At 34.9% G+C, this 18,035-nt stretch overlaps 1 protein-coding gene across 4 annotated transcripts in view; it reads right to left on the bottom strand.

Moving 5' to 3' along the window:
* Positions 1 to 18,035, bottom strand: part of LOC124646290 (nuclear factor of activated T-cells 5) — a 75,439-nt gene that overhangs the window by 17,101 nt on the left and 40,303 nt on the right. The gene's annotated exons all lie outside the window — the stretch shown is intronic.

Below are 18,035 nucleotides of genomic sequence, written 5' to 3' on the forward strand. Positions count from 1 at the left end.
CGTAAAACAGGCGCGTCTTAGAATACATAAAATGGGCGTTACTGCGTTTGCAGACAGTAGTGTCAATCTTAATGAACTAGACCTTCAAGAACCTTTATTACGAAATATTACTTTCTTATCATTTGCCTGTATCGATTCTTCTTTTTTTATTATTTTTGTTATGTATAGTTTGGTTTGGTTTAATTTAATTTGAGTTATTTTTAATTTGAGCGTTGTGCGCACCTTTAACTTATTTACGCAGGACTAAACATAATTGTAAATTTATATATGCGAAAGTTATTGTAAATAAGTTATTATGTAAATAAGTTATTAGATATTGTAAATAAGTAAATAAGTAAGAAGAAAAATCTAAATCAACCTCACCTCAACAAAGCAAATAAAGAATAGTAAATCCAAGAACTGACACCACAAGCTCAAATATTTGTTCGCGGAGAGTAGCGCATTGAACGGGTGCAGTATGGTCACTCTACATTAGATTGCCACAAAGCCCGCCGCCCATTAACCACTAATCTATTTGCCTCACTAACTCCGTAGGTAGCTGTAGCAGATGAATTTATTATTTGTACTGGCACTGTGCAATCAGTGGTTTCTTTAATAGCTACTATTAAATGACACAGTATAGTTCTAAGTAGTTTATTACGCACGGGTTTCTGTTTCCGGTCTGCGGTGTTTGTGGTGGTATAGATTACGTCTGTGTCCTGTGTTTTATTACAATATTGATCCAAGTTTAGAAATAGATATTTTACATTTTCTCATACATTATTTAAAAATATATAGTATCCTCTCATTAGTTCAAAGAAAACAAAGGGTGTATAGATTAACATTTGTGTGTGATGGATTCTCAAAATGTTGTATCGTCGTCTGAGAGTGTTATAGTTCGGTAGTTAGAATATTACTGCCAAAATACATAAAACTAATTTATTCACAGCAGTAAATACGCTTGAATTGATCACACTAACGCATTGCGTTGTAACTTTGTTATTTTATCACAGATATTATCGTCACTTTTGGTTATGGGCGCTTTAATCGTAAACTTGTATAAAGCCCTTATATAATAATTTATTGGGTTTGGTTACTGATCATCATAAAAGCCTGATTTATATTTCAGAAGTCTGAATTTTAACAATTTCGTTATTACCATTATTGAAAATGCACAACCAAACATTAAAACACACATTGAATCATCGATAGAGCCTAGTCACAATTAAGATGAATGAAAATTACAATCAAGATTTGAAACCTGCAATTTAAACATCTTACAATTAGCTGTAAAGCTTCAAGTTTATATCGTGAGAAAATCTGAACCTTTGATTGCACAAAATCATGTGTTTTATGTAGTTGTAGGTGATACTAATTGTCTCGTAAAAGTAGCGATGCAGTGGATATTTTGAATGCCAAACATTCGGTGCGGTCATTGACAATTTATTTTTATAACTTGTTGACCTTAAAAATATAACAACTATATCAACATATTTATTTGTATTGTGATTATTATGGCTAAAGCTCTATCATGATGTATCAATTTCAAACAAAACTTAAATAGAAGTGGTGCACAGTTTCGAAAGCTTCTCCTATATCAAAGAGACCCTTGTGGGACCCCTGTTCCTTATTGATTCTCGCAACCATTTTATGCACAATGCAAATATGATTTACGTTCACAATGGCTCTTATACTGTAATATAAAATTCTTTCTCGGTTCACAGGAAATAATAAATTTGGACAGTAAAACTTGACCTTCGCGAGTACATCTGGCGAAGTGGAGCCACTTGGTATTCCTGTTGAATCGTTGTAGGGTCATGGGTATTTATTGGTCTATGCAAATTGATTTAGAGTTCTTAAAGTCCAGAAGTTGTAATCATAGATATTTCTTCTTCAGTTTTGACTAGTTATAATGAACAATAATGTTTACTTCCAGAAAATCTGATGCATACCATATTCAATTAAGTTGTGCTTTTAATTTATTACATATTTCGACCCAGCTGGATTCAGAAAGAAACGTAATAAATTCAACAATAAGGAAGCGTTCATAAAATCCCTTAATCATTTGTTTCGTACGCACGACTTTATGAAATGATTGGCGGTTAATTTATTTATTCACATTTAAATTGGTTTAATGGTTTCAATTGTAATAATTAGTATGAATCAAAATTACACGTGATCAAACTTAAGCACGACTGTCCTCTTTCATAAGAGAATTATCATGTTGTAGAGACCAACCCTTAAGTAGGTCCAATTCAAAGATTAGCTGTAACTGCACTGTACATTATGTAAAAAAGTTAACAAATGACAAGCTTAAAGTCCAATATCAGCCAAATTAACAGTTGTAGCAAAACATATCGATTCGTACCTCACGCAACGATTACCGACGCACCACGCACCGAGACATTCACTCGAGCACAGCGAAACGTTAAAAATAGCCGCGTCCTTGCGATTTTTAATCGCGTTCTCTCCGCCTTTGACGTCCACTAGTAAACTGATAACGAAGCCCGAACAATGGTCGCTATCGTGGGTTTTTACTTGCATTACCGTTACGTTTTGGTCGATTATTCGCAGAGAGGATGCAAATGAAGGAGTGGCGATTTTTTGGAATCGATTTGAAGCTAGAACTGTTAACAACACAAGATCAATGACTAATGCACCATTCACTGCATAAGTACACTGTAGTTTAGTCAAAACATTGCAGATACTTTATAATAGCAACGATGTAGTGAATCCAGAGTTATTTTATAAACATTTGCTACTAGTTGCACATGAATGAAAACAGTGTAACTGGACACATTTTCATCTGTGAAAATGTGTCCAGTTACACTGTTTAACTGATAAGTTTCTTAATTAATATAGACTTTAAACGTTATACGCCAAACGTGCCACCCAAGACACTGAAGTTTAACACTACAATTTACGTTAAGTCTCTTTGACTGCGGTAGTCCAACTGTACTACCACGTAACATTCATACATTTAGGACAGTTGTTTATCCTCAATCTTTATTCACAATTTTATGACCTCTTGTTGTTCCTTGATGACAGCTCAGATAATAGAGTAGCCTCTTTTAATTTAGTAGGCCTTGTAAGGGACTGCTCGGTAGGAGGAAATACTTTTAGCTCATAATCATCTACTGTTTGATGTCGACCCTGAACTTCATAGTTACATGGAGCAGATTTACGCGTACTTTAATTTTATACGCGAGACAAGAACTTCAATTTATCATAAGTTATTTTAAAAACAACTGCAAAAAGTGACATCTTTATTCTGAAGGCGTCGTACAGATTATTTAAAAACAATTCAAAATTAAATGGATATGCTACAGCAATACAAATGTATTGTTAATAATGGATCATTAGATCTGTCCCAAATAATACTAAATAACAAGCGACACAACAATGAAAATTATGGCTTACGCATTAAGAATTTATTACGAGCTCGGCTCCTTTGGATACAGTATTGTTGAATTTAAATTACAATGTAAATGATACAAGCTGTGTAAGTGTGGCAAGTCCAATAATATCGAGTGATTGTTATAACCAGAAATACCTGGTCGAAACGAGATCAATTTTGATTAGCGCTGTCTTATCTATAGAGCGATACAAACATAGTGTGTTTACAAAATATTAAGCGAAGGTATTTAAATGAATTGTGGACTTTGACCAGAATACAGTTTATACGCAAAAGCAAAAACGATGGCTTTCAATCACATGATAACATATTCAATCAAAGACTTCAACTCAACGAGCAGTAGCTGCATAATACAAACATGTGTGTTAACAAACACATTCTTCATAAAACCTTTAACATCGAAGACTACTTACTAGTAGCACTATTACAGATAAGTATCGGCCCTTTAATAACAGAACGACGTGAATCGATACAAACGACAGGCCATTAAGGCGCGCAATTGAGTGCATGTGTACAGTGTATGAGATATAATAGGACCGAGTTCGTTACCCTGCGGGACGCCGAGACGCGACCCGGCTATCGACGGTTATCGGTCGTCATCGTCAACTCGGTGAAAGTCCACCACACCTGACTGGTGATATGCATGACCACAAAATAACAGGAAAGCAGGGATTATGTTTGTTTAAATTGGTTAAACATGGGCGATTATCTCGAAAGCTCATTAAAAGTCTTTCACAAATACAAATTGATAAATAGGTACATGTGATGATAGATTTGAAGTATCGATACTTTGCTTTATTTATTTGAGACATCATCAAACCACAAAAAAACTTCTTTATCAATATTACTTCGGGTTCCTTGCTCCAAGTTTTCTCAAGCAGTATGTTAACCACAGATAATTAAGCATTCTAAAGTTTCTTTATCATTAAACTAACCTACTTAGGATTAATATTAAGCATTGATTTAGTAGTCATGCCCACAGCCGGTTTAAGATTATTGATTAAATATTCATAGGCCACAGCTAGTGATTTATCTTGAGCAAACAAAATAAATGAACAAGGAAGCAAATTTTTATTTGCAAAGCAAACTGCGAACGAGTGAGAAACAATTGGTTTGTTGATATCGTGACTTCCGTTACAGTGACATGTATGAAACATTTATCGTGGCTGTGTGTAAATATTACGTAAGAGATACTGATAGGAATGGGTCAAACTTTGAATAGTGCCGATACATATTCAGCCGTCAAACATTTCGATTTGTATCGTGGCGTTCCACGTGATCTTGTTATAATTTTAAATGCGGCCGGTACGTGCCTGACCACGTATCATGTTTTGGTATATTAAGTGAAATGAATTCTATTATAGTTCGGCCATTCAGAGAATGCGTTCCTGACACGTCGCGATTGAACTGACGACGTAACTTTGCAATGGCGTTGCAGTTACGATAAAAATATTTTTGCTGGTTGTTTACCGTTTTAACAATTGAGGAGCATTAAAACAACATTATTATATCAATAATCAATGAATGTAGTTACGTCGTCAGTTCAATCGCGACGTGTCAGGAACGCATTCTCTGAATGGCCGAACTATAATTCTAAGTTTTAACTGTACAAATTCTGCTCTAGATTAATATTTTAAAAAACCTCAATCAATGTTATTCTTGGCGGTTGGATATTTTGGGATAAGACAATGTCAATCGCTTCTCATTTTATCTTCATTCTGTAAACCTGTTAATTGACCTCGAAAAGTTTTAGCATAATCAATTACCTAATCCAGCAGCTTTTCAAAAGTTTTCATACTTAATACATAATTCAACTACATTGATAACAATTTATTGCTCAATCAAACAAACAATTTTTTAGATAATATGCCTATCTTAAGTAATGATACTATGTATCAGGAGAGATAAAATTTTTATTTTTACTATGCATTTTCCTGTTCTGTTCATCTTTCATCTTCTTCCCTTGTCCAAGAGGGTCTAGCTATACTAGCTACAGCTCCTACGCCAAACACTTTTACGAAATGGTTGTCCTGGCCATAAAACTGTAGGTCATCAATGCATAATTTACATTCATTCTGATGCCCATTCTTATAATCATGAATTCAGTTATCTAATCTAGTGTGGATTATATGAATGACTCGTATCTGAGTAACATCCAATCCTAGAAATAATGCAATCTCTATCAAATCTACAGATTACTTCCAGACATCTATGTTTCATTGATAATTTTAATGGATTTATTTTCAAAGTCGATTTTGATATTATCATAGCCGTGTTTATTGGAGGTCTAAGACTTTGGTCTTGCACTCTGATTCCTATCTGTTTTACAGTAAAAATTATTATATTCAGTTTCTAAAGTTTAACATGGTTGCCAGATTTCGGTTAAAACGTTAATTTGAATAAAACATTTAACTTTCTAGGAGTTTCTCTATTATTTTAATTTGCCTCCGAATATTATACAATAACGTAGCTAATTTCCATTATGTACGTGAAAGTTAAGGCGGAAGAGCTGGCTCGTGGATTAATTTGAAAAACTTTTGACCTGTTAATTACTTGCTTTTAATTTTCATATTCAAAGTCTTTGTTTGTATTTGTTAAAGCCATTTAAAGCTAACCGAGATACTTTATTCATAATCATGAATAATTTAAGTGCAATACAACAAGTTACATCAATAAGTGTACGAGTTATGGTTTGTTAAATGATTATTCACATAATTTGCATAGTTCGGACTGACCGGCTAGTGATTGTAAATATTAACAAAGTCAGACTAGTGGTTATTTGTATGCAACACATCATTACAAATAATTACATTTCTATCACTGCAGACAGTGTTTGTGCATCAATTAAATTGAGTAATTATGATGCCATTTCCTCCACTACATTTCATTGGAACTATCAGCAAGGAATGTAAACAATCCGCATGGTCGATGCGCACAACCACCGGTCAATCTGAGAACAGACCGCGCGTCGACCACAAGACTTATCATTATTTATTAACCTGCCAGGTTACTGACCGTAGCCTAAGATAAATACATGAATACTGCAGCGGATGTTTGTCCCAATAAATAAAAATATTTAACCACCGGTGTGAAATGACGAATAACCTAAAAATAAACTGATAAGCTAGTGTTTTGTAACGATGTTGTAACTGAACGTTGTGAGACGGTAGATAATGCAAGGGACGTTGATAAATTGGCTTCTGTTTATATTGAACTGTAGCGCGCCGGGGTCAAGCAATAGGTCTAGGAGCCATTGTGGATTCACGTGACTGAAGTGCGAGCTAAATATACCAAAGAATATATTGCCGTTATTGTTAAGATCTTATCGGGTTATCGTGCTGCAGGGAAATGCGAAGAGATCATTGTGACCGATAAAGATGTAGCTGGCATTTATACTAACGCTCATCTTAAATCTTTTGACATTATCCGACTTGAAAAGTTCGAGCTTGAAGTTGAAATACATTATGAAGGACTTGCTACAACGTCGATACAAATAAAAAGAATATGACTCGTCATCACCAAGAAAGCAATCAATCTTTTAATTATACGCTATCCATCACAGCTTGGAAGCATACACAAACAATAATCGTTACAATGTACGACTTCACCCTTATGGCTGTAGATAATAAGAAACAAACAAGCGATTTGTCGTCCGTGTGTATACTCTGTATAAATATGTAAACACTATTAGGCCCGTATCTGGGTCACGGAGAGAGCAAGGTTCTATATTCCTACTGTGGTTCTGTCTTGTAGCGGCTTCGGTTCCGATGTTCGACATTTTAGAGTTCTCTGTACATTTGTTATCCGTTCGCCGAATTTGGGTATCGAGTAATTTGTTATGATTTGGGTATCTGTAATTGAGTGGCGGAGGTCAGATGGTAATATTGAGCTGCATCTCGTCGCTTCCAATTTAGTAGATAAGGCTGGATTTATCTTTGATAAATAGCCTTTTTTATTACACTTAAATCTTGTTGTTATGCCAAAGTGTTCATTTTCGGGAGCGTTCTTGAACGGTTTGATTAATTTAATCATGTTACGCAATCGTCTTCTTTTATTTAGCTGCCGCATCATTAACTAACAATTTTGAAAGAGACTTATCATCACTGAACTAAACCGCTTTAATCATGATAATGTCATCTTAGTTAAATATGATATAACGTCGCTTGGTAAATTATTGTAGCGTTGTAGGCTACATTTAGGTCTACGAGAATCTGGCTACGAGCTACGAGACTACGAGTTAAGGTAGCAGCGTAGAACGTAAATCTCTATGAGGATAAATAAGATAGAATCCACCAAATTGTAAACATGAGCACAAAAACTTATACGGAAAACTGGATCTAATAGTGTCGCAGTTTCAAACAGGTATATGAATTGAAGTGACACGTTGTTTTTGAGACATAATGGTATCCTTGAAATGTATCGTACGTAAGAGAATACACATAGAACTACAGATGTCTCGTAATGAGAGTGATATCAAGAAAGTCGTGTTCATAATTTTGTAAGAAAAATAATTAATCACATTCCTATAGCTACTTCTCGACCACAAACACAATGAATATTGCGTCTTGTTTCTAATCAAATTGATGTGAACACGCACTGCCCACGTGGCTAGGGCATTTAAAATGCCGCTCGATGCACGCGAGACGACTGCTCGAAAGAGATGAAAACATTCGGTGCGCCTAGTCATACAGATTATACCTAAGATGTTTTCGACTGTTTGAGATAAGCTCAAACATTCAAACTAGAATTTCTTAGTAAACAAGCGGCCATTGGCACTGTTATTTATTTTTAAATTGCTAGACATAACAGTTTCGTTTCAATAAAGTTGTTTTAGCTCTCAATTTAGTTTTAATATATCACATCACGGCCATTTTGATCGAACATATTATTCTATTGACATAGCGTAGTTAGGTTACATACATAGTTTTTTTTTATGTTTCTTATTTTTGCTTTTGTTTTTTTAAATTAATTTTCCAATAGATTACAGTTTTAATTATCATACGCCCCAAACTAGGCAAAGCCTGTGTCTCTGGCGGTAATTAAAAGAGTGTTTACGAATACAATAAAAAAAAATGCAAGTATGGGTGGACTTTAGTTATTGAACTTAAAAAAAAATAATTGAATTTATTTTCCCAGATACCTGGATGTTGTTAAGTAAACGGTCCGGTGCGCCATTTTATCGTGTCCAGGGGCCCAGGACAGGTATATCGTTAACCCCAGGTGATTATGAAGCGATTACTTGCTCGTTACACGCGCATTACCGCCCCGATAACGGTGCAACTATTAAAACAGTATTAATTTATCGTCAGTTGACCGATAGCGCCTAAATACTCAAGGTTCTTATAAACAATCGATTTCGTTTTCAATTTATTATGTTTTAGACAGAAGGAGCGACCTAGTTTCGGCTTGATAGCGCGGTATTAGTAATCATATGATTTGGTGGCATGCTTGAGCAATACAGGACTTTACAATGGGTTGTTATGTGGCAATACATGTGTCTGCGTATTTTTATGGCGACTGTAACCTTAATTTTACAGCTTTGTTACAGACATAGTCTGGTTTAATGATACACCGAAAAAAATGGTTTTAACGCCCAAAGTTTCAAAGAAGCCCAGTAATGAAGACAGTCACATACATGTTACTTATATGGTACATGTGAAACAAGACTAGCCCTTGATCGGCATAACCTGTCTCTCAACTTTCACGACAACACTGATGAAAGCAATTGATTAGAAAAATCGTCTAATAAGTGTTTGAGACGCAAAAGCGTACCTTGCTCGACACATTTGGGTGTATTTACTCTACATACATATTTTCAACGAATGTTATAACTATCGAACTACTAATACTGGAAGAATAGGTATTAAAATGCCCAAAAAACAAATCAAAAAAGACCTTTTAAGAAAGAACTTTGTGCGTAGTTCTATGAGGAAACCATTTTACAACAAAAAAGTATTTAATCCAAAGCAGAAAAAAGGCGGAAAACGCTTGTGGTCAATGAAACGAGGTGGCAATGAGACGGTCACGTTGACTGGAGGTCTGACGGAGGTCAGGTTGTCACTGACAGTTTCTAACGAGAGCAGACGGGTAAACTTTGTAGGTTGCCGCTTTCTAGTAGTTAGTGGGGAAAGCTGGACCTCAACCAGTTGGAAATATATGTAGTTCAGTACATGGAAAATTATATTTTCTTAAAGACATGAGAGTCTTATGATCGATACATTTCCATGTTGATGTAAAACAATTTGATGTCCCACTTTATTGCTCTTAAAATATAAAGCGACATACTCATGGTGGTAATACGTTTAATTTTCTCATAGAATACTGCTCTCCTGTACATAATTGAGTCTAGCACTTTTTACTGCCAAGACGTAGTGACAAAACGCAGTAAAAATGTCGTAAAGTGCTCTGTATAGCTTTTTTACTATTACTGTGCCAATGTTATTGCTGGGGGTGATAAGTCAATTCAGAATTCATTGCTACGACACTACAAGTGACTGTCTAAATGAATTATTGCGTTATAACGACTGCTACCTGTACGACCTTTTTTTAATTAATGTAAACAAACAAGTGTGTGCTAGTGCAAGTAATGCATATGGATAGAGAGGGAGAGGAAAATGAGATGGATGGATTGCTTGAAAGCTGACATAAATACGAAAAAGTGAGTGTAAGTATGACGAGTGACAGGGAGGAATGGAAGCTGAAGACATATTGCGCCCACCCCTAATAAAATTAGGAATTAAATAGGGCAGGAATAAGATAAACAAACAAGCTGTAGGCAAGGTCCAAATTCTAATTTAGTTTTAAAGTCCTCTCAATATATTCTTCAAGATAACTCATGCAGTAAACCTATCACATTTAAAACAGCCTAAACCAAGATATACCAATAAATAACACCTAAAGACTAGACACCAGACAGGTCATAATTTGCGAGCCCACAAGATCAGTGACAGAGGAACGTAAGAGCATCATGACATAACCCAAAGGATTTGACGTAGAGCCAACTTGTCTAACAAAAGGGGAATTATTTAGCTAAAATTAGACTTGTCTGTTGTGGGTTATGCTAGCCGCTACTGTTCTCATGTTTTGGTATTGTCTGGCTAGGATTATGTGGTAAGATGCTGCTTTTGTAGGTAGGAAAGCCTCAAAGTCTATTTAGCATTATTTTTTTCATATATCATGTTATTCACAATTATCTGCCAAAGGTAATTGGGAAATAAAAATCATTTTTACTACCAATCTGTTCAAATATTTATACAAGCTTTTTCAATCAGTTTTCCCTGAAACAAATGTAATTGATGCCATACATGACTGATGGGACTTAGCAGTATTTGAGACGTTAAATAAAAAAAACTCTGTGATGTAAAGTTTACAGTAACCACAGTGACGTAAAGTTATACATGGTAACAAAAGTTTTGTGTTTATTATTCATAGACAGAATGAAATTAAATACTGATCGTAGAAATAACCATTACTCGTGTTAATATAAGAATGAAAGGTGCACAGCCTACTCACTAATGTTGGAGTCGGCTTCCAGTCTAAACGGATGCAGACGTGTATCAATGTTTTACAAGGATGGACTGCCTATCTGACCTCCTCAACTAAGTAACCCGAGCACCCCAATACCCCTATTGCTAATACTGGATTACCCGTAACAGCTGCGCGATAAGGGTTTATTGTTCACAGCTGATCGCCATAATAGTGTGCATAAAGGAAATTACATACAATTACTTTGTTATTATGCTATTAATTAATCTGTGATTATAACAAAACTATATAGTATCACTATTTTAAGACGTTAAAAACAAAAAAAATATGCCCATTTTGTGGAAATTCGTCCGCAAAATAAAACCGACGCGTATTATAAGAACCCGATTGAACACAGCAGGGAGCTACCTATTTTCCATAATTTTATGATAACTTCAAGTTTGACGAAAACCAGTAGTATTTTTTTATTACCTACATATTTTTCGTATTGTTTGGACCCGATATATTATTTACATTATCAGCTGACCCAGTAGTAAACGGTCTGGCAAACTGTAACTGTATTGTTTTTCTAGTTTTCACTGCTTTTGGAACGAATGACAAGTAATTTATTTTATGTTTACTTTTATTGATAACCCGGGTAACTTGATTACGTATTCGGGGAAGTGATTGTATATGTTGAATTGTTAACGAGTGCCAATATTAATAATTTATTTTAATTGTAATATTATTCGCTATTATTATAAAATGGGTATATACTATTGATCAAGATTTATGTATAAATAAATCTTAGACCGTTATTTATCAGTAGTTCATGAACCGATTACGTAAGCTTATGTGATAACTCCCGATTTCTGTATATATTTTTATATGCAAATTATATTATTAGAACTTAGGAAAAAAAATAATCAGATATAATATTTTATACACAATGACATTTGTTTAATAATTTATTTATCTTTCAGACTAAAATATTAGAAAAGAATGCTTGAAATTGGACGACAAGCTTGTTAAAATCACCATCAATACACAGTTTTCAAACGTGTTAACAACGTATCTGTTATATATTTATTAAAGAGAAAAATTCCAATTTCACGGCTCAAAAACATCAAACATCTAATTAAAGGCCCGCACCTTTCGTCTTACAAGAACCGCACGACAAAACCTAGACACAGCGTAGTAAAAAACCGCCGTCAATCAAAATGTGCGAGGGTGCGGTGCATGCTATCAATGTATGAGTATAATACACTGTATATAGTACGGTGTATGATAGTCATACAGTGTATATACAGAGTTCAACAATCGCACGCGGCAATTTGCCGTCGCCCTAGTTCGTCTCGTGACGCAAATGCTGTCCGCCTATGCACTTGTTCCAGTAGTTTCAGATGGAATGAAAATGTTTTTTGAAACTGTTGAAGTGTCTTTTTGATTTATTTGGGTTATATAGGAATCACGGTTGAATTCGTCATACATTTTAATTTACAGCTGTTTCGATTTCATGGTTTATACGGCACTAAGTTTATCAAAGTTCTCGTCCCAAAATCCTTTGAGATAAGAAAGTCGGTAAGTTTAATTCAATTAGATCTAGACAATTAGGATCATGTCTTACTGAAGACTGTGTTGGCTTCGCTTTTGCCCTTCATAAAATATTCTGTTTTGCCTCGTTCAAAGTACCAATCGATCGAGCCTTCCCGACCGTTGACAAGTGCATTATAATCACTATCAATATGAACGCCTCTCATCGGCTGCTCAATAATATTGCTACAATAGGACCTGTTTAATTTAAAATCTTACGGCCGTTTGCAATATTCTATCTATCCGTTGTTTTGCTGCCTAGAGATAGAATTTTAAAGTCATACAAGCACGTAATACCTTTTTCTCTCAATCCATCTAAAGGTTATCAGTAAGAGATCGCTTTTAGCGATAAAACCACCCATTGCGTCATCTAAACTATCTAATGACAAATTCCTATCTACAGTAAGCAAAACAAACGGTAGATAGTATATAGGAAACGTCCGTTAAAGCCTAGATGACTAAGATTTTCCTACATAACCGCAATCGCCCGGACTCCCCACAACGTGGGTGGGCCTAGTGATGTACCTAGAAAAACTGACTAAATCCTTTAAGTACAGTTCTGTTAGGATTGTAGCTGAAAACCACGGTTGCTGTAAAACTATGGTGTATCATGCGGTTTCAATGAGGGTATAGGTTTGTATTTACTATAGAAAATTATGAATCACGAATGTACTCTTCACTGAATTAACTAAAAACTGATAAAACATGGAACTTTTACCATTTGGCTTAGTTAACCTCTGTACTCAAAACCTCTATAAGATTTCAATATACATAATTGCGCAACTTGTAAACCCAACGTTGCACATTCGGTTCCAAACTGTTTAATTTGGTTAATTAACTTGTATATCTAACAAGTTGCTCTCCACTGACCATAGTATGAGCTAATGACCAGGTTGGACCTTGCTGGGTGATAACTGACTTTATGTGGAAGAGATAAGGTATATAACAGGTTATGTATGCGCGTGCGTTGACCGCGTTGTCGGAGTGAAAGGAGAACTTCCTCTTCTCTCGCTGACTGACCAATATGCATGTGAAACGTGATTTGACATACCGCTACTATAAGATAAACAACATTACTGAAGCATATGCATTCTTTAGAACGAATCAACATTTTTGGAGCGTGATAAGATATTTTTTTATGGCAACAGGTCCATTTTAATAAACCGTTTTATTTACATAGGCAAGACGGGTTTATAAGATTAGCATAAAAGCGCAGTTTTCATTTCCTAGAATGATTTACGATAATACACAGGATCGCTTATATTGATTTAATTGCCTTCTCATAATAATTACGACATAGCGCATTGCGGAAACGAGGTAATTAATTAATTTACTATTATTGAGTCCCTATGAGCGATTAGCAATTCTGGGAATTCATTAAAGTGACCAAAACATCGTGTGCCTATCAAGAAATAACAAACGTGCGCTAACCACAATAGAATTTTATATATATGTATTAGTAATAATGTCCTAAATCAATGTGCTTAGTTCAAAGTTTAACTAATTTAATTCAAATAAAGCAGGATTTTCCTTAATGAGGTGTTTTGTGCTATGTCCTCTATGCATGACACATATTCTTGTAAAACATCGTCACCGCCTATGGGGTTAACATAGTAACTCAAATTGGGGATTTTTCCAAATTGTGGTAGTTTCAAAGGTTATGGTGATTCAGGAATACGATTTCTCACCCGACTTTAAAAGATGATTTCTGGTTTTTAGCATTAAACAGTATTCCTAAGTGATCTTCTCGATACAAATAACGTTTTCATCCCACCATCTCGGAAAGAGTAGTTTTACCCTTTGATATCTGAGCGCAAAAGCCGTTTTTATCCTCTAGAGCGGCAAAGTGATTTGAATATAGAACATCGTGTGCAATACTCCATTTGTGACAATCTTGATAAGACTTTTCAAACAAATACAAATTAAACAAATAAAATACTGCTTAAAATAATTATTCAATTAATTAAGTAATTTTTATTATTGTTCTTACATAGATTTTTATCCTCGTTTCATTTTTAAACTGAGTTTTTAAATAAATGAACTTTAATAGGTACTACTTTTTAATTTGATACTCATATGTGCGCGCCATTTTGTTTTTTGCATTTAGTAATTTCCTCGATGAGGTGGGATGAAAAGTTACGTGTTGCACTCGAGTGCAAAGATTTTTTGCCTTGTGCTCTTTTGATTCCCTCGCTATCGCTCAGGATTCTAATTATTGAAACACTCGCTACGCTCGTGTTTCAATTTTAGAATCCTTCGCTTGCTCGGTCATCAAAATTGAGCCCGCGGTTAAAAAGCAACTTTGCACTCTTGTATAACAAATAACTATTGAAGCAAAGTCAAGATTACGAGCTAATTAATAAAATCAGGAAACATCAATCAGTAGCTCAGACAAGCGATCCTCTATGTAGGCCAAGTAGTAACAGAAACTACAACAAATACCTATGTCTACAGACAGACCGACCCGTGTTGTCAATACCGCCATATATCAACGTTAATGAAGACATTACTAGCAAATCAATTAATCTAATTATTGTTTCTAAGAGCTCGATTGCGGTTGATCAACGTTCTTATAGGAACATGATTATAAAATAACTTTAACCACAAGAATTATGGCATTTTATCCTAAACAGTTTTTATGTCGCATTACAGGACCGACCTAACTGCAAGAGTAATATTGGTCTGAATGTACTTAGCTAACTTAAATAACTTTGAATACCGTTTTTTTTTTAACAAAATGTAACATTTAGACTGTACAGTCAAAAAAACGAGTACAACACTAGACAATGCGAGGTCGGGTCGTAAAATGGAGTGACACGTGCGAAATAGAGAGCGGAGACCGAATGAGTGAACATAAACATTCGTGATGGACGCAAGACACAAGATTCCAAGTTCTAAATAGGAAAATTTTCGACATCGATAAAATAGTTCGGGAAAAAAAGAAAATTTACTCGAAGACATTGTGCCAACAAATACTTGAGAAAAGACGATACACGAGTTATGCAAGCAGGGTACCTAATGTAAAAAAAATGTAAACAAAGCAGAATCAGGAGATTACGGGTATTTACGGCCACTAATTAAATAGGGAATAGAAAAAGGTTTTGAATTACAAGGTAAAAAATACACAAAGAAAATGTACCATGATAACAAGCTTAATTCCGTTAAATATTAAATGAAATTCAGAGTGGAATAATATTACATTACTTTAGTAGATATAGCAAAAACCGGGGATAATATTTTTTATCTGGGGCGGAAGGAGGAAGACATGAAGTATTCATTATGCCTCTAATTAAAGGATTTGTCTCCGGTCCAAATAATATCAAGGACCGGGAAAGCTTCCCTTCAGAAGAGGGGTTTCCAACGCAACCATATGAAGCTGTATTAAGGACTTCTTTAGAAGAACACAATTCCTTAGATGTTGTGACTAGCTTAATATTTGACAAGTTTTTAAGTGGAGCTTTTCGAGGGGTCCATGATAATTAACTCCACGAATCCTTAATATGTGTCCTGGGTATTCATTTCATGACAAGCAAATGCCGTATGTTATATCGAAGAAGAAACAGTAAACGTCTCTTCAAGTATGCAATACGGAAATACAGGACAAGAACAAAGATTATCTCCAAGCTAACCTTGATAACACATCTGATCCGATACTAATAGTTTCCTATATTTACTGTTTATACTATGCATTATATGACACGTACCACTGTTGGGACAGTTTATGAATGCAATCACTATACTATCTAGTATTATGAGAGTGAAGAAATAGTGAGTGCACCTGTGTTTGCGCAAATGCTTGAGCACTATATGTCCTGCGCAGTTGGTTAATCTCCTTATATGAGAATAGCCGTCGTTGCCGATAATCGGCTAGGAGGACATCATCTGTACTATGTAAGGCACAGAGATGATTAAACTGGGTTGTAGCTTTTTGTATTATGAAGTTCTTGGAGTTGACCCTAATCGCTGGTCGTTTCATCCCAAGCAACGATTATTCCATGGTTCTCGACATGGCTATTACGTGTTTCGATGACTTTATCCTTATTTATTTGGGGCTTCAAAAGGATGACTGTATCTTATATAAGTATGTATCTTTTTTGAGGATGTTATTTTAATATCAACTTCCATTTACTGTACTTATGTTTTATGAACCCATGGTTTTCTTGAGCACGTGTTTCGTAATTAAGTAATATTGTTGTGTCATTTATTCATAATAATATTGCGGTTTATCGCCAAATATTGTTTATAGATTTAACATTATCAACATTTAAAATGGAGCAAAGTCTGTTTAGTATATTTGTTTATATTATTTCGAAATTTACCATCACTGTTTACGTCAATCCAAAATAATTGTTAAGGAATTTATATTGTGAAAGAGAATCATGAATATTTCACAGAAGCCATTGCTTAAAGCTAGCTAAGTGGCTACCAAACGATAATGGTATTTCATTCAATAATATTAAAGTTAAAATACAGTCTGTCAAGTTTTATGGTTATTTTACAACATAGTTAACGTCAAGTTACCGTAGTTACTAAACTCGAAATCAAATGTCTCATTAGCATACATAGCTGTTTCAAGCCAGCCTCTAAATTACTAAATAAAAGAACATTACAATAAATAAACACAGTGTTAATTTGAGTGTTTTAAACTGGTATTTACGCATTACAGTTTGAAATATTTATATTATACTTGTCTGAATGTCTGCGTTCTCATTAACATCCTAGACGAACTTTATGTGGGAGCATAAACTCTGACCTTCCTCAGAATAGCTTTGGCAATTCCATTTAAATTGGTTCTACGGGCGGATATACAATATACATAACATACTTTCTCATTTAAAAGTTTAATTTAATTTTGACACAAGACATACTCAAGAAAATAACGTTACCAGAGAAGAAATTCCATGCATAAAACATAAGGAAGCTGATAGGATCGTGTAAGCCTCTTTAGTGCAGTCTCAATCCTCAAAATGAGTAATCGATTCTCGATACCGATTTTCTATCGACTAAACGACCTTACGTGACATCGATGTGAGCTTTTAACCTTCCAGTAGCGATTCACGTCCAATCTTTTAGAATCCAATCTAGATAAAACAAGGGATAGGTTATTGGTGCGACATGTTAATCGGACCTCTGGAGCCGTCGCTTAGCAACGGGAATCAAGTGGGAGGCATTACTTGAGAAGTAAGGGAATGCAGGTAGGGTTACCATGTTTATTGTTATTGAAAACCAGCGTCTGGTACTAGCTGTCTAGCATAATGTGTTTTTGTACTTTTTATTCCATGTGTATGTATGTCTTGTGTTGTGTCAAATAATGATTTTCCTTTCTTTTTTTTTTATATATAGAACAATAGTATGGTACTTTGCAAAGACCGAAAAACCTTTGTAAAAAATAAAAATTTCAGGTGAAAAAGGTGCAAAAATCTTGATATTAATTTATTTTGCAAAGATAAGAAGTTACGCCTTCAAAGCTCAAGTGGGTCACGTCCTTTATGTAGGACAAGTCCCTGCGCGATTTTTCCACGTGGCGGTACTAGTTTCAAGGGTCTATGTGTTTGCTCGCCCCCGGCCACCTGTTGCCGGGTGG

Source organism: Helicoverpa zea, chromosome 3, assembly GCF_022581195.2.
Source record: "Helicoverpa zea isolate HzStark_Cry1AcR chromosome 3, ilHelZeax1.1, whole genome shotgun sequence".
Classification (NCBI taxonomy): domain Eukaryota; kingdom Metazoa; phylum Arthropoda; class Insecta; order Lepidoptera; family Noctuidae; genus Helicoverpa; species Helicoverpa zea.